Source organism: Schistocerca gregaria, chromosome 3, assembly GCF_023897955.1.
Source record: "Schistocerca gregaria isolate iqSchGreg1 chromosome 3, iqSchGreg1.2, whole genome shotgun sequence".
Lineage (NCBI taxonomy): Eukaryota > Metazoa > Arthropoda > Insecta > Orthoptera > Acrididae > Schistocerca > Schistocerca gregaria.
In genome coordinates, this window is record NC_064922.1 from 668,757,698 (window position 1) to 668,781,992 (window position 24,295).

General features: G+C 42.2%; 1 protein-coding gene across 2 annotated transcripts in view; it reads right to left on the reverse strand.

Moving 5' to 3' along the window:
• Positions 1-24,295, reverse strand: part of LOC126354714 (diuretic hormone receptor-like) — a 1,166,839-nt gene that overhangs the window by 782,827 nt on the left and 359,717 nt on the right. The window lies entirely within an intron of this gene.

Below are 24,295 nucleotides of genomic sequence, written 5' to 3' on the forward strand. Positions count from 1 at the left end.
CCCACACCCCAATCCCAACTTCTCTCACCGCGCGATGTATCAGCACGAATAACATCAATGCCGAATAGTGCGCACGGAAGAGCATGGGAGCTCGTATATCTTTACACTACATATCGCCTACATTAAGCAACAAGTAGCGCGGAAGTATGGAGTATACACGCTTAAGATTGATAAGTATTCTATTTATTACATTTTATAGTATCACGCAGGTCATTTCAATCAATAAAAGCATTTTCAAAACATGATAAACACGAATAGTCAGAGCAAACAGCTTTTTTAAAGAGTAAATATTTTCCTTAATTCGCACTATATTCCTAAAATCAGTATTTTTTACCATACACTTTTTACATGTGCCTATGTGCTTCCTCAGGGATGAAGCTACGCTAAGTGATCAAAAGTTCCCGGACTCTCCAGCCCCCCCCCTCCCAAAACATAGTTTTTCATATTAGGTGCATTGTGCTGCCACCTACTGCTAGGTACCCTATATAAGCGACCTCAGTGATCATTAGACATAGTGAGAGAGCAGCATGGGGCGCACCGCGGAACTCACGCACTTCGAACGCGTCAGGTGATTGGGTGTCATTCGTCTATTACGTCTGCACGCGAGATTTCCACTCTCCTAAACACCTCTAGGTGCACTGCTTCCGATGTGTTAGTGAAGCGGAAACGTGAAGGTACACGCACAGCACAAAAGCGTACAGGCAGACCTCGTCTGTCGACTGACAGATACCGCCGATAGTTCAACAGGGTCGTAATGTGTAATAAGCAGACAGTTATCCAGGCCATCACACAGGAATTCCAAACTGCAGCAGGATCCTGTGCAAGTACTGTATCAGTAAGGTGGGAGGTGAGAGAACTTGGATTTCATGGTCGAGCGGCTGCTCATAAGCCAGAAATCATGCCGGTATATACCACACGACGCCTCACTTAGTGTAAGGAGCATAAACATCGGAAGATTTAACAGTGGAAAAATGTTGTGTAGAGTGACGAATCACGGTGCACAATGTGGCGATCCGATGACAGGGTGTAGGTGTGGCGAATGCCCGGTGAACATCTTCTGCCAGCGTGTGCAATGCCAACAGTAAAATTCGGAGGTTGTGGTGTTATGGGGTGGTCGCGTTTTTCATGGAGGGGCTGGTATCCTTTGCAGTTTTGTGTGGCACTATCACAGCGCACGCCTACATACATTTTTTGAGCACCTTCTTGCTTTCCACTGTTGAAGAGCCATTCAGGGATGGCGAATGCATCGTTCAACACGATCGAGCAGCTGTTCATTATGAACAGCCTGTGGTGGAGTGGTTACAAGACAATAATATCCCTGTTATGGACTAGCCTGTGTAGAGTACTAACATGAACCCTATAGTACACCTTTGGGATGTTTTGGAACGTCGACTTCGTGCCAGGCCTCACCAACAGACATCGATACCTCTCCTTAGTTCAGCACTTCGAGGAGAATAGGCTGCCATTCCCCAAGAAACCTTCCAGCCTGATTGAATTTATGCCTGCGAGAGTGGAAACTGTCATAAAGGCTAAGAATGGGCCAACACCATATTGAACTCCAGCATTACTGATGGAGGGCGCAAAGAACTTGTAACTCATTTACAGTCAGGTGTCCGGATAGTTTTGTTCACATAATGTATGCCGACACCAAATTTCATCGACATTCGTTCGGCAGGTTAGTTGTGAAAACGTAACAGATCCACTGCCGCACTCATAATTCTAGCAATGATAAAGCTTTCGCTTACAGTGACTTGTTTTTAATGATCAGATTTTTATGAAATAAAGCTTAAATGGTGCCCTAAGTCATGCTCAAGTTAGATGTTAAAACCCAAAAAAATTGGTCCGCTAGTTTTGCAGATCAGCATGTTCAAACAGAGCAGTAGACATAAAGGCGTCTTCGGTTAAAACTTTAAATTAAAATATCTTTTCTCCGTAATCCATTTTTAATTAAATAAACCCCTTATGGCGTCCCCAGCGATGCTCAAGTTACCTCAGAAAATCCAACGAAAACTCACCTCGTGGTTCTGATGAGGATGAAATTTGGTTTGTGGCAATCAGCTGCGCGGTTATCAGTGCCCGCACAAATTCCTAATCGCTTCACTCCAGTCTCTCCGCTTTCGCTAGTGATAACGAAATATAAGGTCGACACAAACACCCAGTCCTCGGACGGGGAAAATACCCGATCCAGCCAGAAATCGAACCTGGTTCCCCGTTATCCATATGCAGCAACACTAGCCACTAGACCACGAGCTGCGGACTTAGCAGTTCTGGAGATCAGTGCGATCGAATAGAAAAAGGGACACGTAAGAGCGACTTACAAAAATTTTTTATGTACTACTTTTTGAGAAACCGCAGTTTTTCAGGGTTATTATTAGTACAGATCGGAGTAGTCTGGCTTGTTAGCAGCACAAACCCGTTCCTTCATAGAGAAATGTACATGTCTCGATTCAGCGACAGAGGGACAGACCAAGGACAGCCTCACATGGGATGAATTTCTATTCTTGAAGGCGACAGTGTTCTTCGCGCACAATCGGAAATTGTGGTACTTCACACGTAACGTGCTCTTCATCGTAATTGCTGACGGCAACTACATTAAGCTCGTGAATCACACCGCTGACGGATACTTACTTGCGTAAATTGACTACGTTTACCTTCCGCTTACCTCACTATCTATTAATTGCGTCAGTTATTCAAGGATAAGGCATGTTCGATCCCATTCGTACTGCAACATAAAAGTCATGATTCACGGTGTAAGTAATTTTCTATATTTCTCGCTATTGGTTCTACACTACTGGCCATTAAAATTGTTACACCAAGAAGAAGTGCAGATGATAAACGGGTATTCATTGGACAAATATATTATACTAGAACTGACATGTGATTACAGTTTCACGCAATTTGGTTTCATAGATCCTGAGAAATCAGTCCCCAGAACAACCACCTCTGGCCTTAATAACGGCCTTGATACGCCTGGGCATTGAGTCAAACAGAGCTTGGATGGCGTGTATAGGTATAGCTGCCCATGCAGGTTCAACACTATACCACAGTTCATCAAGAGTAGTGACTGGCGTATTGTGACGAGTCAGTTGCTCGGCCATCATTGACCAGACGTTTTCAACTGGTGAGAGGTGTGGATAATGTACTGACCAGGGCAATAGTCGAACATTTTCTGTATCCAGAAAGGCCCGTACAGGACCTGCAACATACGGTTGTGCATTATCCTGCTGAAATGTAGGGTATCGCTGGGATCGAATGAAGGGTAGAGTCACGGGTCGTAATACATCTGAAACGTAACAGCCACTGTTCAAAGTGCCGTCAATGCGAACAAGAGGTGACCGAGATGTGTAACCAATGGCACCCCATACGATCACGCTGGGTGATACACCAGTATGGCGATGACGCATACACGCTTCCAATGTTTGTTCACGTCGATGTCGCCAAACACGGATCGACTATCATGATGCTGTAAACAGAACCAGCATTCATCTGAAAAAATGACGTTTTGCCATTCGTACACCCACGTTCGTCGTTGAGTACACCATCGCAGGCGCTCCTGTCTGTGATCCAGCGTCAAGGGTAACCGCAGCCATGATCTCCGAGCTGATAGTCCATGCTGCTGCAAACGTCGTCGAACTGTACATGCAGATGGCTGTTTTCTCGCAAACGTCGGCACGTCTTGACTCAGGGATCGAGACGTGGCTGCACGATCCGTTACAGCCATTCGGATATGATGCCTGTCATCTCCACTGCTGGTGAAACGAGGCCGTTGGGATCCAGTACGGCTTTCTGTATTACCCTCCAGAACCCACCGATTCCATATTCTGCTAACAGTCATTCGATCTCGACTAAGGCGAGCAGCAATGTCGTGATACGATAAACAGCAATCGCGATGGGCTACAATCCGACCTTTATGAAAGTCGGAAACTTGATGGTACGATTTCTCTTCCTTACACCATCGCCAACCTTGTCTGAATGCTCTGAAAATCTAATCATTTGCATAGCACAGCATCTTCTTCCTGTCAGTTAAATTTCGCGCCTGTAAGACGTCATCTTCGCGGGTGTAGCAATTTTAATGGCCAGTATTGTATCTATAATTTGATAATTGAAGCGAGCACTTTTTCTAATGTAACAGATCTATGCTGATGATGTGGCTTCTGGCTACGAAATAAGTATTTACAACTGCAGCCAAGAGTTTAATATTTAAAACGGATAATTATGGCTACGATTGTCCCTCATACGTTAGATATGTTAGCGAAAATGAGAAGAGAGTTTAGCAAAGAAGGTTCTGGACACATCGACTGACAGAAAAACGTATTTTTAACCGTACCTAAAGGTATTTCTTAGAAATCATTAACTCTGACATATCACGTTTTGTCTTATTAAATACATCCGTAGGCGCCTTGGCTAAACAGTGTTGTGAGGCGGTGACGTAATCAACACCCCTCTTTCTCGGCACGAACTACCACTTCAGTTTCATGTTGATATAAAACAAACTCAGGTTTATGCGATTTCCAATCATTTTTAGTTTCAATTTCGTTTTTCTGACAATAAATGAGTGGCTGTGAGATTCAGCTGTAAAGGCTCGTAAGTAATGTCTTTTCTTAATTTTATCTTGCAAGCGTTGCTCTGGGATAACTATCTGGGCAGATTTCGGTTTATTCTGCTCCCTTGTGCGAGACGAACTGTTCTTCGTCTGGCAGGTGGCCAGCAAAGCGATGCTTGCAGGTGTGGGACTAGGAGCTGTGAGGTTGTCATCAGACAAGACAAGGACGACCTCCGGGGATGTCGCAGGCAGCAGTATTGTTTGTGCTTGGTTGCTCCGGTAGACGCAAACACAGGAAATGCAGAGGGATGGAGCTAGGACGTGAGCTTACAGCAGCAGAGGCTAAATTATTAGGAGAAATTTAATACTGGTTTAGAGTCTCGCCTGGAGAAGAACAAAGCAAGCGGCAGACCTATCAGTGCCTGATAGCACCTTTTCCAGACGGGGACAATCATGGTGAGCAACATAGAATAACATTTTAGATTTCAATGTTGTGGGGGTCCACAGCTTCAACGTCTTTCGAGAATGAAAAGATGGTCCAAGTAGATTGTGCAACAGACCAGTTTCAAATTGGAAGCTTCAGATATGGACTTTAAAATGATTCACGGTTGAAACTGACAGATTGCATGTATAATATAAAAACCACAGCTTCCTTGGAGCATGTTTACATTCTCAAAACCAAATAACGTGCTTGATATTGACCTGAATTCTTGTGGGTGAGGAGTGATGGGTTTTGGGCACAGTATCTGCCTTAAGCGAGTGTGACGAAGTAAGCTGGGACCTTTTTACTTCCACCTCTTCTTTTGCCATCTGCCTCCTTAAACTCATATGTAATTTATTTGCTCATTTATTTTGACTATTCCTAGTTATTATCTTTTGTCACCGGGTGGAATCAGTAATTGTTTCGTAATTTACATACTATTGTTGACTTATAAACATAAATTTTGTCCTAATTATAAACATTTGGAACACGAAGCGCTGGTATTATTTTAGTATTTATTTGGCTCTAACCTAAAAACGTTAGCAAAGCCCGCTCTTAATTACTTTCAAAGTTGTTACCAGTTTTATCAAAAGTATTGTTTATAAAACTGTATCTGTTAATTTCATCTATTAAACAAATAATTCGGCCTGACTCTTGTAGTTTAAGAAATTGTTAAAAATATGGAAGATTTCTATGTATTCAGTTAACTGAATGAGTTATGTTTTAATTGTAATATCTGTAACTTTAACATCGAACAATGTATAGTTTCAGTACCTGTTATTGTGATGATTTATAAACCCCCCATTTTTGGTTTTGAGACAGTCAGTCCACGGCCGAGTTTCAGACGAGGAACCCGTATTGGTTAGATCAACAGTAGTGCATCAAGATAACTAAATAAGTGTAACACATGTAGGCCGTGTGTTAAAACAATGACAGTGTCTGTTCAGTACAGACCGTATTATTCTTCATGACCTGTGAATTGTGTGGTTCGGTTTTCACCCGCTTACAGATATTCAACAGGAAACTATTGTAGCAGTATGCTGATGTTTGCCTGCAGCCTATCAATGAGGCTTATCAAAGTTGACCAATAGTGGACTGCCCATATAAACTGTATATATTGGGGGGGGGGGGGGGAGTGGGGGTTGTTAGCAGTGAAAGGAAGCAGCTGTGAAATACAATTGGGCACCTGTTAGCAGCATCATTTACAGTACTTAGTACTGAGCTTCCATTCCCCATTTTTCAGCCAGTACCATAACACAGAATGTCGACACGAATGACCATCAATGCAGAAATAAAGCAAGTGAACGTCACACTAGGACGAATCTGATTGACTCTTTCCGCTTGGACAGGCGGGTGGGAGCTAAATTTTATTGTAAATTACTTTTGTTGGAAGCTATTTCTGGCTACTGCCCAGCGAATGGTCGGGAGTGTGGCGAGGAGGCAGTGCTCAAAGGCTCTGTGTTGAGCAGCAATACTGAAGTGGCATCAATTTGGCGCAGTGTCTCTGTAGAGGGTGGGCCCAGTGTTAGAACTTTGTCAGCTATCCGTTCCACATCAAAGATGATGGACCGGATGTTCGGATCTCGATCGTCTGGGTGTGGAGACTTTAGCTGGACGACGGTGGCGGATTGCTGGAGCACAAAATATGCATCCGTCAGTGGAGTGTGAGGCGAAGGCAACAACTGCAGCTGCAACCAGGCGCCTGCTGCTGTGCCTAGCGAGTCAGCCACGGTTAGAACTATGCAATGTGAAGCACTGTGTACACATCAGAAGTGACAGTGGTGGATGTCAGGTTACATAACAGCGAGCAAAGTCAACTGTCTAATGGGTAAAGGATCTGCTGTATGAAAGAACATTCTAATCGATACAGAATATAGACTGAGAGTAAACCGGAAAAAGACAAAAGTAATGCGAAGTAGCAGGATTGAGAACAGCGAGGAACATAACATCAGGATCAGTGATCAAAAATTAGATGAAAGTCAGGAATTCTGCTTCCTTTGCAGATATTTAACCCACAGAGAATGGAGAAAGAAGTACTTAAAAGCAGACTAGCACTGCCAAAAATGGCTCTCCTGACCAAGACATCTACTTGTATCAAACATAGGTCTTAATTTGAGGGAGAGATTTCTGAGAATATACGTTCGGATCCAGTAATGCATGGTAGTGAAACGTGGACTGTGGGAAAATCGGAACAGAACATAATCGAACCATGTCAGATGTGATGCTACAGATGAACATTGAGAGTTAGGTAAAAAAAAAAAAAAGGCAGCGGTGTTACGCGTCAGACTTGTGAGATTGTCTACCGTAGTTTCGAGGCCATCAAACAGTTCCACTTCTTTAATTCACTCACTGTCTTTCCTCCACTACTCACGAGTCAATGTCAGTATGCAGCTGCTTCTCTCGATCGTTAAGCTTATATGATTCCATGCATTAAGCTTTTGAGACCGAGTCTTCATTCAAGCGCAAGTGACGCTTGTAGCGCCCCCGGATTTTATACCGTTTGATAGAATACAACAGAGAAACCTGGCTCAGGCTCAGTAATTCTGATTTCACCTATATTGTTGTTTATCCGTAACCATCTATGATAAACTAGTCGTTATGACCATAATGAATTATTAATTAATTCACATAGTACTAACTTGCTGGCATTTCTTCTTGTGTAACAGAGTTGTGACCATTACGATCATGGGCACCCCTCCGTCATAGAATCCGGAATGATAGGTATTGAGGCTAATAAATATTTTATGTTGTGTTGATGACTAGATATGTTTATAGTGCCGTTCTATAAAGACACACTGCCCTTTGTTCATTGGTTTCACTACAGCGTCCATTTGCTGGTTTCTCCACAAGTAATGTCTTTATTTACGGCATCACTGTACCACTTCAATTCTATGGGTTCCTTCTAGAGTTCTGATATAATTCCAACGGAGTTAAAGGCGGTGAGTAATAGCATCAAGAGTACTTGTGCAAATTACGGCGACATAGAACGAGGTGTTATGATCGTTTAATTACTCTGGATCGTGGGGAGTAATACGTCGTAAAACACGATCAGCAGTGACCATTTGAGCAAAAGCTGATTTAAGCCTTCTTCATATAGGACATTATTGCTAGAGACTTCGAAGGCTATTTCACGTTAGCCAGACCTATCAGCGACTGCGCAGAAATTCCTAGAACCAGCGGTCTCGTTATATTGCTCTTCATCAGGACCTTAAAATACAAGCTCTCATGTCTCGGTTATTAGATGAATTTTATTTTCTTCTTTATCGAAGTAGTAAAAATGGTATTTCGGAGAAGCAGAGCAATTCCATTGCCTCAGCAATTATCCAGAAATTTTAACAGATCTGACTCTATAAAAGTGGAACTCTGCTTTATATGATTATCATTGCACGTTAACAAATTTATGACTACTCAAATATACTAGGTTTTCACAGTGGTGTAGGGCAATAGCTAACTTCTAAAACTTGCCTCCTGGCTAGCAGTATAGGAATTAACTACTAATACGGTAAACGACGTACTTGTATTTTTCCCTGATTGTCAGCTGTGACTCCGATAAAATAATGAGACTGATTAGTGAAAAAATATACATTATACAAGGCAAATTGTGCATAAAACGTTAACCTATTTTGGTCAGTCGAAGCCACTGAACCATTATAGTCCATAACAGCAAACTGAAAGTCAGCTGTATCGCGCCATACAGTGTAAACAATATCTGCCGCAAGTATTTAACTAGGAAGCGGAAAACATATCAGCAGCAATCAACAGATTAAAGGCTTTCAATGATGACGCTACGCTCGAGCATCTTCAGAAGTGTAGATTACGTGAAGCCGTTACGTTCGCTGTCTCCCTTTCAGTAATTTACGTAATTATCAGTCCCAACTGAAGCAACTATGGATCTGGGAATAACACATCATTGCACATTGCATTTTGAGTGTTTGGAGAAACTGTCTGTACATCATTGAATGTTCATTAAAGACGTTTTCGCCCAGCAGGTACTAGTACACTTAAGGGAACGAAGTAGTTAGATTGCATTAGGGATATAAATATGAGTGGAATGCTCACCAACTTCATGCTGTTTAATTACCTACATCCAAAGCTACAAACCGTTCTTCTTTATGGGGCAGCCTCAACTGTACAAGTACATTTTGAAAAATGAAGAAACCGTAGGACATTGGGGTCAGGATGATCTCAGATGATTAAGTGATTTTATTTGTCGAGTTCTCTTTTAATTTGTTTTAATTTAGAAATTTTAGCCGCATAATTCCTTACCTAATATTCCGTACTTCGATCGCCTCCAATTCGCATGTAACAGAATATTTTCATTGTTACAGTTTTACACCAGATGTGGAATTTTAAGTGTTCCGAAACCTGTCGTGTACACAAGAACAAGTTGTGGACTAAGCAACAAAATTTTAAAGGTATAGAGAACAACAGACATTGCTGGTACATGATCATTATGTGAAATACTCGTGTTGATCGCAGTCTCAGAATTTCACTAGTACTCACTACTGGGTTGAGATTGGTGGGAGGTACCTCTGCTATCACATCTTGCTACATGAATTTAGGTTGTATAGTCATTAAGATGGACTTAAGAAATCAAACAACGTTTTTAATTAATACAGAAATTTAGCACCTGGCAGTAGGTTGTTAGACGCGAATTGAAACTAAATCAATTGAGATATAAGTGTGTTGCCAAAGGCGGAAAAACTAGGTTCAAGATGAGGAAAGGAGAAAATCACCTATAGATCATAATCACTTACAACGCTACTGTTGTTGAAATCATCTCACAAGAAAGAAGACCGCTAATTTTAAAATTTAGGGATAGACAATCCATGGAAATCACCCTCGTTTGTGCAACAATGTTTTAAAATTCTCTTGAGGCAGAAAACATCTACAAGGAATTTAAGAGTTTACGTAATATTTGATTGCTTCTAACACTGACATGTTACACCTGGTGGTTGGTAGAAATATGAGAGTACTAGACTAATTTATTCTTCCCCATACAACTCCTTAATTTTATTAATCGTAGATATCAACAGCTACTTATTAGTACAGACCTGAGTTTTATATCATGTTAGCAAATATAACATCTGTTATTTTAGGATCTCTCACTGTATTTGCTAGTTGTTATTGAGGTCACATAACTATGTCACCGAAGTATAATCTGGTGCATAATCGACATCAAACTTATGTTTGGTATACATTTTGTAAAACGACGTTTGACTACCTTTGTAAGTTTATGTAAACTGTTATTACATTGGTTTATGTCGCTATAGAAATATTGGGCCAAGTAAGCTGATTTTGTATTGGTCAGAGCATTGGGCGTTGCTTTGTTATATCAGAATACAAGGGACTGGCTTTCCGGTACTGTCCCCATTGCGTGTGTTGATAATTTGTGCGAGACGAGAACTTGGCCACTGTGAGGTCAAGTCATGTTTTACATGTTATTGAGGTCACATAACTACGTCACCGAAGTATCATCTGGTGCATAATCGACATCAAACTTATGTTTGGTATACATTTTGTAAAACGACGTTTGACTACCTTTGTAAGTTTATGTAAACTGTTATTACATTGGTTTATGTCGCTATAGAAATATTGGGCCAAGTAAGCTGATTTTGTATTGGTCGGAGCATTGGGCGTTGCTTTGTTATATCAGAATACAAGGGACTGGCTTTCCGGTACTGTCCCCTTTGCGTGTGTTGATAATTTGTGCGAGACGAGAACTTGGCCACTGTGAGGTCAAGTCATGTTTTACATGACAGAATGTGAGCGACGTGATTATGAGTGGAGAAATGAAGTTCCAAATTACATCAAAATGTGATTCGAAATGGTATTCAGTTAAACAGCGTGTTCTTGCAACGACTGCAGCGAAACGGTCGCAGACGCCGACACCATTGTCTCGACAGCATCAAATACGTCTAACTCTTTTCACAACATATTAGCCTGTAAATTTCGTAAGGAACGCCAGCTGACTTTAACTGAGTATTAACCAGTCAATAAAAAAGCTACTCGAGTGAACTTCTAACTCCTTGATCTTCTCATTAACGTATTTCATCTGCAGTAGGATCGTGCACTTTTACCATTGAATTTTAACTGGGTATCGTTGATAAATACTTAACTGTTACTCACAGACAAAAAAATTTTAAAAAAATTATGTCAGTTTTGTATTGTTGGAGAACAGTTCAGCAACAACGTCTCAATCAATCAGGAAAGCTGTTCCATAAAAACACGGGAGAACTGGCGGATATCAGTAACGTCCTGCCTGAAGATGGCCAGAAGACTCTGCGCCGAAATATCGTGGCAGGACGTCACTGATATCCGGCAGTTCTCCCGTGTTTTTATGGAACAATCAGTACGCCGGGAAAGCTTTAAACATCAAATCAGAAAGGCTGTTCAATAAAACAATCAGAGACAGCGAAAATCACTGCAGTTTTAATGAAAGTCCTAGTAATGACGCAGTAAAATAATTTAAATGCAATGAATCTGCAAACTGAACGTGTACATTTTCAAACACTTCATTTCATGGTTGATTTTGTGAAAGTGTTTTTATTTCTTGCTGTGTGTTTCGTAGTGTGCCACTGCAACTGAGATGAATTTTGAATATTGTTATTTTATGCAACGCGTAATTTATTTCAAATGGTGAAAATATATAATCTTTATTAATGAAGCTGATGAGTTTTACCTCTCCACATAAACGTCGCTGTGCAGTAATACTATTTAGTGAGACTTGACCATTTAACCATTTCAGTAATGCCTGATTGTACTTCTCAAAATTACTAGATTTGTTTCATTAGTAATTCAAAACTACGGTTAATATGTTTCTGTTTAGTTTCAACTTAGGATAGTGTTGATTTCGTATGCGGTCGGTTTTATCATCGTAGGTCTGGTAACATAATTTATCTCACTTAATAATTTTCCGATATCCCTAGAGAAAATAGTGACTCCGAATTTTTTTATGTGAAAAGTTTTAAAGCCCTTAAAATAAAACGAAAGTTGTTAACATTCCCCATCTTTATTCTTCATGTCTACGTATTTATTTCTCAACGTAATCACCCTGGCGACAAACACGTTCTCTCATACCGCCACAGTAGAATGCTTAACTTCACTGACTGACCCACAACCTCATCTCTACTTGCACCGCTACATCACTACGAAAGTGAAGACCCCGAAGGTGTTCTTCAAATTCTCGAAACACCTGATGATCAGGTGGCTCCCCGTCGGGACGGCATGGAGGATAATCGATGGCAGTTATCATGCTGAAGGTCAGAGTGCTCCATCTGTGGACGAACTCGTCTAATTCGAAATCGATTGCATCACACTGTTTCTCAGACACCGACAAGTTACTTTCCTCGCCACCATGTTGCACGCAACAATTCGCAGTCCTCTAGCAGCAGAGCGCTGCAAATAAGAAGACTTGAACAATGAAGATAGAGAATGCAACTCTTAAGAGTTTTCACGTAAGAAATTGGGAGAGATTAAATTTCAACACCCTCCTTTAAATGCCACAGAGGCCTACAATTCATTCGAGAAGTGTTGTGGCGAGTAATGCCTCTGAGAGTTGCAGGGATTAGTTCCGAATTAATTCCCTGCTGTCTACACCTAGCCCAAAAGCTACTTTTTTTCTCTTACACCATCCGCTCCTGACATTGCATTTCAAACAGTTTACAATATATCCTTTGTCGCAGGAATTACATTTTGCCTCTTACTACTGAAGAAGCAACGGAACTGTTTAGATGACTAGAACGTTACAGAAGTTCATTATAAACTTATCCAATAGTTATTAATTAGAAGTAAATCCCGATTTGTTTGAAAGAATCATTCAAAGATTAATAGTACTCGAAACAATTATGATAGATTTTTTGAGTCAATGTTGCACTTCTTTTCGGCAAAATATCATTCAGAATCGTTGCTCAGCGTCCATCTTTTGTCTACTAGTCAAGTTCCATGCGTGGAGTGTGGATCTGTAAATACAGGAAACGTCCCATCCACGATGGAATCAAAGCATTATCCATCCACAATAGCCGTGAGCTATAACCTAACAGACCTAGCCAAAGACGTGAACACCCCTAACAATGCGAGATTTGAGTGTATTGTCAAAGTACCTCTGAGGTCAGATGTTTTTTTTGTGACATACTGTTACATAATCGATAAGGATATATCTTCACATGAACTACTCACCGACGTACAATATATATATATATATATTGTCCGTCGGTGAGTGATTGATTCAAGGAATGTTGCTCTGACAAATCCTTTGTATAAATTTCTCAGTCAGTTATTAGTATATATATATATATATATATATATATATATATATATATATATATATATATATATATAGAGAGAGAGAGAGAGAGAGAGAGAGAGAGAGATATTCCTCTCACAGAGTAGATTTTGGTATAGTGTCTGTCGTGAACTGTTGTTAGGTTCATGCCTTTACTGCAGAGAACAATCTCTGCACAAACCCAACACAATCCTCTATGGAATGCACGGAACAACATTATGAGAAAGGTTTCTGATTCAAGAAATGTTGCTCTGACAAACCCTTTGTAAAAATTTCTCATGGTCAGTTCTTAGTGTAAAATGTACTGTAATCTTTACTTAGCTGCGCATGAGATGTTTCGAACTGGTTTAATCACAGATCGTTTAGTAGCACATGAGTACCTTTTTTTGCGTCCTCCGTGTGGATCACCTTCAAGAGAAGAACAGATATTGGTAAAGCAATATAATTTTCTAACTGTTGATGAAGGACTTTGTGCTACAGGAAAACCACAAAAACTTCCCATAACTGGAACGTCGTTCTAAACCAAACGGTATATAGTGGTCCAGCCAGTAGAAATAAACGCGACACGAATAACTCGAAAATCTGTGTAACTATAGGGTGCAGAAACAAATTTGCTGATCTGGACGGTTATAAACCAAAATATATATTTATAAATCTGTCGTTTTAATTATTTTTATGTGTTTCTACTCTAAAACACAAAGGGCTTGGAGGAGCACCAACGCCGACAAACGGGAGTATCATCCTCAGCGCAGAGGAGAATATGGAGGGACGTTGTGTCAGCACATTCCTCCCCAGGACGTCGTCGGTTTTCGTGACTGGAGCCGATACTTCGTGATCAGGTATCAACTGCCTCACAAGGGCTGACTTAACCAATTTTGCCAACAGAGCTCGGCAGACCCTTGCGTCCACCCATCTAAGTGCTTGCCCAGCACGACTGCACTTAATTTCGTGACCTGACGGGAACCGGTGTTACCACTGCGAGAAAGCCTCTGGATGTATGTTTCTCTGTAATTTGAAATTTAAAATTATATTATAAAAATATATCTGCCAAATAACATCGTATAATGTAGATGCAGTGATTTACTCGACATAACGTCGGATATGTTGGATTGGAGAATGTTCTGCTTGAAGTGTGAAAGGCTTCAAACACGATCGATGTAAAGAACTGACTTTAGATAACATAATTAAAAAAGTTCCCACGAGTCTAAATGGGGCGAGTGCACAGGTTACGGAGCGCAGGTAAGTTCGCAAAAATAGGCGTTCCACTTTGCGCTGCCTGTTTCCTGGCATCAACTTCCTGAAACTGCACATACCGACCATGAATTCGTTGAAGATTTACCAAAAAGTCTTTGCAATCATGCTAACAAGCCGCTGAGTATTCACAGTGCAGCACACTCGTATTCTGCAAGTAACTAACGACCAATGATCAGTTTAATGTTCAAATGTGTTTTAATTCTTAAGGGACAAAATTACTGAGGTCATCAGTCCCAAGACTTACACACTACTTAAACTAGCTTAAAGTAACTTATGCTCAGAATAACACACATCCATGCCCAAGGGAGGACTCGAACTTCCGGCGGGAGGGGCTGCGCAATCTGTGACATGGCGCCTCGAACCGCGGGCCACTTCGGGCGGCAGTGATCAGTACAGCCGACAAAACACACCAAACAGAAGTTTGAAAAGAACGAGCATATCAATAGCGCACGATTTCCTTATGAGCGTACAAACGGTTCAAAATGGTTCAAATGGCTCGAAGCACTACGAGACAACATCTGAGGTCATCAGTCCCCTAGACTTAGAACTACTTAAACCTAACTAACCTAAGGACATCACACATATCCATGCCCGAGGCAGGATTCTAACCTGCTACCGCTGCAGCAGAGCCGTACAAACGGAATTGTGCCTTGTAAATGAGAAAAACGAGCGTTTCGTGAGACAAAGTCTCGAGCAACTCTCCAAATTAATTTAACCGAGCAATAAAATCGCAGTCTCTCGGTTTTTACACTAAAACCAATTTGTGTGGATGGATGTAGAAGTAATAGGGAAGAAACTGCCTTACAGATTGTTTGGAAAGTCACATGGAAGCTGGGCAATGGTGTACCAAAAGCGGAATGACAAAACTGACTTCCGACCCGTTTCGATTGTGTGTTTTGCACTCACAGACCGATTCTTATTTCTTGCACATTTTCAGAAGTGATAGGAACAACAGAACGTAAACATTGGGGTCAACTAGTTTTTGAAAAACAATCGACCCATTCGCTCACAGTAATACGTATCTGTTCAATTATTGATTCAGTCTTTTGAGTGAAACCAGTCTCCAGAAGCAACCTAATGGAAACATTATTTATTTGTAAGTTCTGCTACCAGTCATTCTGTAATTTTTTGTTTTATGTTTAATCTAACATAGTACAACGCGTTTTGAACAAGTTCTGATCATCTCCAGGCGTTTATACATACATTTATACATAAAGAGATATGTTACTTAATAATACCAAGAATATCGATACAAAAACATGATAATCGATACTGATCACATGGTACAAGTCTACCATCTTGTGTTACGTGCATAATGTTTACATGTATGTCGAAGCAATTTGTGAACTGAACTACGTCGGAAATCAGTGACAATATACGATGTGCAATAGTGTAATGTTAAACAACAGCTCCGCCATTACACGAGTGATACAAGTAAAGCTGCAATGTGATGAAATCGTAAGTGATCAACTGTCATATAAAATCCTTTCACGCTATTTTCGTAACACACAACTCACGCAAAACTATCTGCACACTATACAGGCTGTGATGTGATACGCAGTCAACCAAATGGAAAAAAAAGGAAAACAACAGAAGACACTACTGACATTGATTTCAGGCCATCCGCTGGCCCACTCCCTCTCCTCCCCCCTCCCCCCCCCCCCACTCGCAAATGCCACACCAGCCACTACAGTAACAATCATGGACAAAGAGTTCTTGGTTAAACCAGTTTAAGAAGGTTTATTTTAATTAACATTTCTCTCTTTGTATGTATGTAGGTATAAACGCTCGAAGATGAACAGAACATGTTCTTAATGCGTTGTATTATGTTAGATTAAACTTGAAACATAAAATTAGAAATTTTCTGGTAGCAAAAGTTACAAATAAATAATTATACCACACAGTCACAGTTCACAAATGGCCGAAAATAGTAGCAAACGAAAACAGTCGACGCAGTTCGGTTCTGAGACGAAACATTCGATCGTTTAGCCATTATTAAATCGTTATTGTTGACAGCATACTGTTATCAGTTGTTATTATTGTTACTGCTGTTCCAATCTTTGCTTCTTACTGAGTGCTAACAAGTAGCTTTTAGTTTAGTATTTCGAGACGTTTATGAGTAGAATTTTACTTTAAATCGTTCAAATGGCTCTAGGCACTATGGGACTTAACATCGGAAGTCATCAATCCCATAGACATAGAACTACTTAAACCTAACGACATCACACATATCCATGCCCGAGGCAGGATTCTAACCTGCAACCATAGCAGCAGCGCAGTTTGGGACTGAAACGCCTAGAACCGCTCGTCCACCGCGGCTGGCATACATTTCCTAAATAATGAACTCAGTTTCGGAATGCAAATTCCGAAAAGCTCAATGGCAAAGGGATGGAAGAGATCATATGACTGGATAAAAAGTGATTCACAAAATTCTGAGCGGTGAATATCATTCATATTCATATTACGAAACTGTGTTAACTGTAGAAAGTCAAAGAGAATTAACTAATGACCAACATTTCTATCAAAAGGAAAACAGAAAACTTTCCGCCAAGAGACGGGTGTCAGTACAGGCTTAAAACGCAAGTGAATAAGTCATAAAGGAATTTAAAAATGTATCCTATATATTTTCTGTTCACATCGTCTCACCATATCCAGAAATACAATTGTCGGTTATGGGTGTAAATCAGCGGGACAAACTTTCAATAAATTCAAGTAATAGTTTATCGTCTATTAATTAAAACAAATATATAATACAGCACTAGTTACCAACCTTTTAAAATGAACCAAATTTCAGATTTAAAGCAAGAAGTACGGAGACTCGTATTTAAGTAAATAAATAGGAGTAGATAAATTTGAAAACACATCGTTTTAAGAAATATTATTTTTTCAACTCTGCTTGATGTAAGGTTTTTTATTTGTCACTAAAAATGTTGGTAACTGTACTCAAGGTTAATGTAGAACTGAAAGGGCTTTAAAGGTATGTAATCGAAATCACTCAAACCCAGAGGCTCAGTGAAAAGATTCATATAACAACCGTAACTGTCAGTCTTGTGTCAGTCGGTTTTCCGCATTAAGTGAAACCACTCAATATCCGGAGACTGAGTAAAAACAGGCTCACAGCTGACGTGGCCTCAGAGATTAGTTTAATTCGGTTGTTGCATTAAACAGAAAAAAGTTATTCAACGGAAAGTCAACGAACTGCCATCTCGGTTTTAAGACACTCGGTTGTCTCATTGCTAATTTCCCAGGGCCTTGAAGGTACACTCAAAAAACAATCAGTTGCTGTACAGGAACATAACTTCGGTTAAGAAAATTGAAGCATGCATTCAGTGGACGCTGCATGGCAACAAGAGGGTAGCCGTTACATAAACAGGCCTCGGTGACAAATGCGTATTGTTCCTCCGGCTAAAGCATTGTTTCTACTGAGGCAAATGGTAACGAAACTTTCAGATCCACCATTTGTAATGAGGTGATGTCCACGACTACTTTGACAGCGCACGATTTGAATCAAGAACTTTCGTTGCCGCTCATTGTATTTGACTGTCTGGGATGACGCATTATCACAGAACAAAGTTTTGTCGTCATCAGCTTTATATATCAGCTAGCTAGATAATTTTTCGTCTGCTTATCGTAACAGTATCCACTAACTAGTGATCACGATGTAGTATGGTGGTTGTTTAATTATATTCCCACTACCGTATGACAATTATTGAAGCCTTTGAGCACTGCAGGCAGTCTGTGATGCTCGTCTTCCTTTTCTTGCAACAGGGTTGTGTCTGCAGTTAGGCCGATAATTTGCATGGTGTGCTGCGTCGTTGACAGAGCGCTTCACTCAAAGGTGACGTTCGACATCACCAACACGTGGCTGAATGGCCGCTCGATCAGAGCTGACAGGCACATAAACTAACTAAACGCGCTGCCCTTGCAGCGGCACCTCCGAGGCTCATAAAGTCGATTCAAACGTGACATAATGCCATCGTCACGTAGTGTGACAGCAGAGGGCGAAACTGCGAATGTGCTCTATTTAGACGGAAGTGCAGTCTCACAGCATACGACTTGCTTTCATATTTCATATTTCGCAACGACATAGATCACAAAAAAGGCTTTCAGTGTTATTTAATTACTTTTGTCTCGCTAAAGACATAATGCAACTTTTAACTGGAACAAAGTATCGTCATATGGACAAATGTAGAGAATAGCACTGATTTGCGCACTCAGGTCACCATGTAAACATGAGATACTTAGTTTCATAATTGACGAAAGCCTTTCATACACATGTGTTGATCGAAATACTGTAGCATTTTTCCAACCTCATTACGGAGACTTGGAATTTAACTGAGGAAAACCACGTGGACATCCTGTATATTTTTGATCTATAGGAATTTGTCTTTTAAAGAGAAATTACTTTGCACATCAGTGAGTTCCATGCGCATATACAAAGGGAAGATTTCAACTGAAACGGTAAACCGTCTCCAAAACAACTCAAAAACTAATGCAACAGTGGGACCGTACTCAAAACGTTTAGAGCACTGTTTTTGTAATTGCCTCAGGCGCAAAATAAATTCATTAAAATTCACGTTTTCTGTAACGCCTGTGAGCTTAGGGAAACCGACGGTGTTTCACGTTAGAAATGTTCCCTTTAACGATACAACTCTCTTTTTAGTGCACGCCAATCGAATAGAAAATAAGTTGTTTGTCGCCTTGCAATATCTCACAGTGGGCCGCGTGCAGTCAATTCTACTTAAAATGCGAGCTCTGCAATCGATTACGTATGATGCGGTTTTCGTTGCTGCTTTCGTTTTGCCTACATAAATTTAAATGGAAGGAAAAGCCGAAGCAGGCCAAGCGTCTACCCGCACATCTTGATATCATGTAGTTTTGCACATTGTGGTCGATCCTGTCGTAGGGGATCAAAAAAACATAACGTTCACTTGCGCAATGTCACTGATCATGGAAAACATAGGAGCAACTATTACTGATAGGATCACAGTCAAAGAGAGGTGATGTTGATTAGTGATCAACAGGACTGTTTTCACCCTGGAACTCATCCAGTAAGTCATCTTTAATAATAACCGCTCTGCTGCTCTTGCCAATAATGTACTTCAGGACCGGTTCCGTAGCTTAGAAACCACATCATGCCTAAGTATAATGTAGCATGGGCGGGACCGAGCAGGAGAATTTATCCTGATGACGTGGCTTCTAGGCTACTAAACCGATAGCTAAATAAATTATTTACAGGATCAACCAAGCGGTTATTATTCAAGAGGGCTACTTATGGCTGCGATTGCCCCTCATACAAGATAGCGTCGTCTAATGTGCCTGGGTCTCAAGCACAACGTATATCGCTTGGGTCTCAGCCACAAGGTATAGAGCAGTGAATGTTATGGTTTAGATTCTGGGATGGAGTTATTAATGTTATACGTCTTGGCAAGTGAATTCAGTTTCATGTAATACTAGCTGAATTGCCGGCCTTGTCCGGGTATGTATTTGTTTCAATTCTGATAGGCCATCTCCACCTTCCCTCTCTCTCTGTCCACCTCTTTGTCTGTCCCCTTCTCCCCCTTTTCCTCCTCCACACCGTGCTCTCTGCCCACCTCCTCCTGCGTCCCCTCTCTGTATCTGCTACTCCCTCTTCTATTTGTCCTTTTCATCTTCCTCTCTCTCTCCGTCTCCCCTTCCCTTTCAGGGTTACTTCCTCTTTCCCCTCGCCACGCCCATCTTCTCCTCTTTCCTTTGTCTGTCCATCTCATACTCCACTCCTCCCTGTGTTGTGCAATGACATATCTTTGTAAGTTCATTCAGAGACTTATTTTGGTACTGTCTGATAAATGTAATGCAAATAGAGTTCGTAGGAAAGAAGTAATACATTTAAACGTCAGGACGTCCTACCTGATGCGACAGTTTTACTGTGTGAAAAGCCAAATTATAGTAAGTGATAATCTATTTCTGGTAACATCTTCCCCTTTCATCATTTTTTGAGGGTTGCAAGTGGAAAAAGTTTCCTAAAACGTTGAAATTATGTGTACAGTTTGTCAGTACGTTCTCTAATTCCCAAATACAGGATGAATAAAATATGGGTATTTTCGGTCTTGACCCATACCGATGTTTGATCCCCAACCTAACCCGAGAGATGTGTAGGTGGATTTTATCCGCACAGTGATTCTTTCCAGATGACATTAGCTGATATATGTCCAGTAGTTTCGGAGGTGTCGATCATGTGTACAAACATATATACATTTTTGGGATGTGTGTGGATATCAACTACGAAGAAAAACAGTCAGTGTCACAGAACAAGTAATTTAAAAAATGACAAGTTTCGGCATGTTTAAACGGTCATCTTGAGCTTATGAGCACAATTCAGCTGCAGCCGACGGCAATGTGAACTGAAGCATCTCGTCAGAACGTCGAAGTACAAATATTTGTTGTTAATTAATACAACGAGGTTAGTAAAGTCATGGAATGCCTCCTAATATAGTGCAGGACTTCCTTTTTCCCACCACAGTGCAGAACCTCGACGTTGCATTGGCTCAAAATGTTGTTGGAAACACTCTGCAGAATTATTTAGCCACGCTGTCAGCGTTCATAATTGCGAAAGTTCTTGCCAATGCAGGATTTTGTGCACGAACTGACCTCTCTTTTACGTCCTATAAATGTTCGATGCGATTCATGTTGGGCGATCGGAGTGGCTAAAACATTCCCTCCAGGTGTTCAGAGTCTTCTTCAAATCGATCGCGAACAATTGTGGTCTCGTGACATGTCACATTGCCATCCACAAAAAAATCGATCCTTCTTTGGGAACATGATGTCCTGAATCGCTGTAAATGGTCTTCAGGGAGACAAACATAACAATTTCCAGCTTGCACAGTGCCTTGTTGGCAACATGGGCCCATGGCGTCGTGAGGTCTGCGCCACATTAGAAAAATACCACCAGCTCTCATCAACTGGAACTGAGACTTACCTGATAAGACAGCGATTTTCCAGTCATCTAGGGACCAAAAGCCCAGGAGAGGCGCTGCAAGCAATGTCATGTTGTCAGCAATGGCACTCGCTTTGGTCGTTTGATGCCACAGCCGATTAGCGCGAAATTTCGCCACACTTCTCTGACGAACACGGTCGTCGTATGTCCCACATTGATTTCGGCGGTTGTTTCACGCAGTGTCGCATGTCTGTGAGCGCTGACAACTCGTGAAAACGACGTTGCTGTCGGCCATTAAGTGGAGGCCGGCTGCGACCAAGATCTCCGTGGTTGGTGGTTGTGTCAGATATTTGGTATTTCCGACACGCTCTTGGCCCTGTGGATCCCGTAATATTGAATTCCCTAACGATTTTCGAATTGAAGTGTCCCATGCGTCTAGTTGCAACTGCTTTTCCGCGTTCAAAGTCTGTTAACTCCAATCTTGTCGCCATAATCACGTCAGAAACAAGTTGCACCTGACTACAAATAACAGCGTCGCTAATTCGTTCCCTTTTTATACTTCGTTAACGCGCTGGTACCGCCATCTGTATATGTGCATAACAGTAGCCCACGGTATTTGTCACCTCAGTGAATGACATGGGGTCCCACGTTAACAATATTCGAGTGGTTAACGTATTTCTGTTTTCGTGCCCTATCTTCAGTAACCGTTATTCAATCGGTCTTGCATAGCAAGATCGAGGGCTGAGAGGTCCAGACAGTAGTATGATATCGCTACTCTGTCTCCCATTATTGTTCGTGGCTTTTTCTGTCTTCATTCTATATATTTTTCGGTGTTTCTGAATACAAAATTCTGATAATGAGAATTCATTTTACTCCCGTTCTTGAAGTAAGATAATGGGAGGTTTGATTAAGGTGCAAGTAAGTACACTCCTGGAAATTGAAATAAGAACACCGTGAATTCATTGTCCCAGGAAGGGGAATCTTTATTGACACATTCCTGGGGTCACATACATCACATGATCACACTGACAGAACCACAGGCACATACACACAGGCAACAGAGCATGCACAATGTCGGCACTAGTACAGTGTATATCCACCTTTCGCAGCAATGCAGGCTGCTATTTCTCCCATGGAGACGAACGTAGAGATGCTGGATGTAGTCCTGTGGAACGGCTTGCCATGCCATTTCCACCTGGCGACTCAGTTGGACCAGCGTTCGTGCTGGACGTGCAGACCGCGTGAGACGACGCTTCATCCAGTCCCAAACATGCTCAATGGGGGACAGATTCGGAGATCTTGCTGGCCAGGGTAGTTGACTTACACCTTCTAGAGCACGTTGGGTGGAACGGGATACACGCGGACGTGCATTGTCCTGTTGGAACAGCAAGTTCCCTTGCCGGTCTAGGAATGGTAGAACGATGGGTTCGATGACGGTTTGGATGTACCGTGCACTATTCAGTGTCCCCTCGACGATCACCAGAGGTGTAGGAGATCGCTCCCCACACCATGATGCCGGGTGTTGGCCCTGTGTGCCTCGGTCGTATGCAGTCCTGATTGTGGCGCTTACCTGCACGGCGCCAATCACGCATACGACCACCATTGGCACCAAGGCAGAAGCGACTCTCATCGCTGAAGACGACACGTCTCCATTCGTCCCTCCATTCACGCCTGTCGCGACACCACTGGAGGCGGGCTGCACGATGTTGGGGCGTGAGCGGAAGACGGCCTAACGGTGTGCAGGACCGTAGCCCATCTTCATGGAGACGGTTGCGAATGATCCTCGCCGATACCCCAGGAGCAACAGTGTCCCTAATTTACTGGGAAGTGGCGGTGCGGTCCCCTACGGCACTGCGTAGGATCCTACGGTCTTGGCGTGCATCCGTGCGTCGCTGCGGTCCGGTCCCAGGTCGACGGGCACGTGCACCTTCCGCCCACCACTGGCGACAACATCGATTTACTGTGGAGACCTCACGCCCCACGTGTTGAGCAATTCGGCGGTACGTCCACCCGGCCTCCCGCATGCCCACTATACGCCCTCGCTCAAAGTCCGTCAACTGCACATACGGTTGACGTCCACGCAGTCGCGGCATACTACCAGTGTTAAAGACTGCGATGGATCTCCGTATGCCACGGCAAGCTGGCTGACACTGACGGCGGCGGTGCACAAATGCTGCGCAGGTAGCGCCATTCGACTGCCAACATCGCGGTTCCTGGTGTGTCCGCTGTGCCGTGCGTGTGATCATTGCTTGTACAGCCCTCTCGCAGTGTCCGGAGCAAGTATGGTGGGTCTGACACACCGGTGTCAATGTGTTCTTTTTTCCATTTCCAGGAGTGTAAGTATAATGTAGTGAAATTTATTTCTATTGAGATACTTCAATAGCTAGGTAACACTGTCATAGCCGGCCCGGTTGGGACCGGTGACCATAGTAGTCTGGTCCCTTTAATCCCACAAACCAACCGGCCCGGTTGCCCGTGCGGTCTAAAGCACGGCTTTCCGGGCCGGAAGGAGCGCCGGTCCCCCGCACGAATCCGCCCGGCGGATTTGTGTCGAGCTCTGGTGAGCCGGCCAGTCTGTGGACGGTTTTTAGGCCGTTTTCCATCTGCTTCGACAAATGCGTTCCCGTTATTCCACCTCAGCGCAAGCAAGTTCTCCACGTACGCGTACACCACCATTACTCTACCACGCAAACTTAGGCGCTACACTCGTCTGGTGTGAGACGTTCCCTGGGAGGTCCACGGGGGTCCGAACCGCACAGTAACCCTGGGTTCGTTGTGGGGCAGCGGAGGGGTGAAGTGGACTGCGGTAGTCGTCGT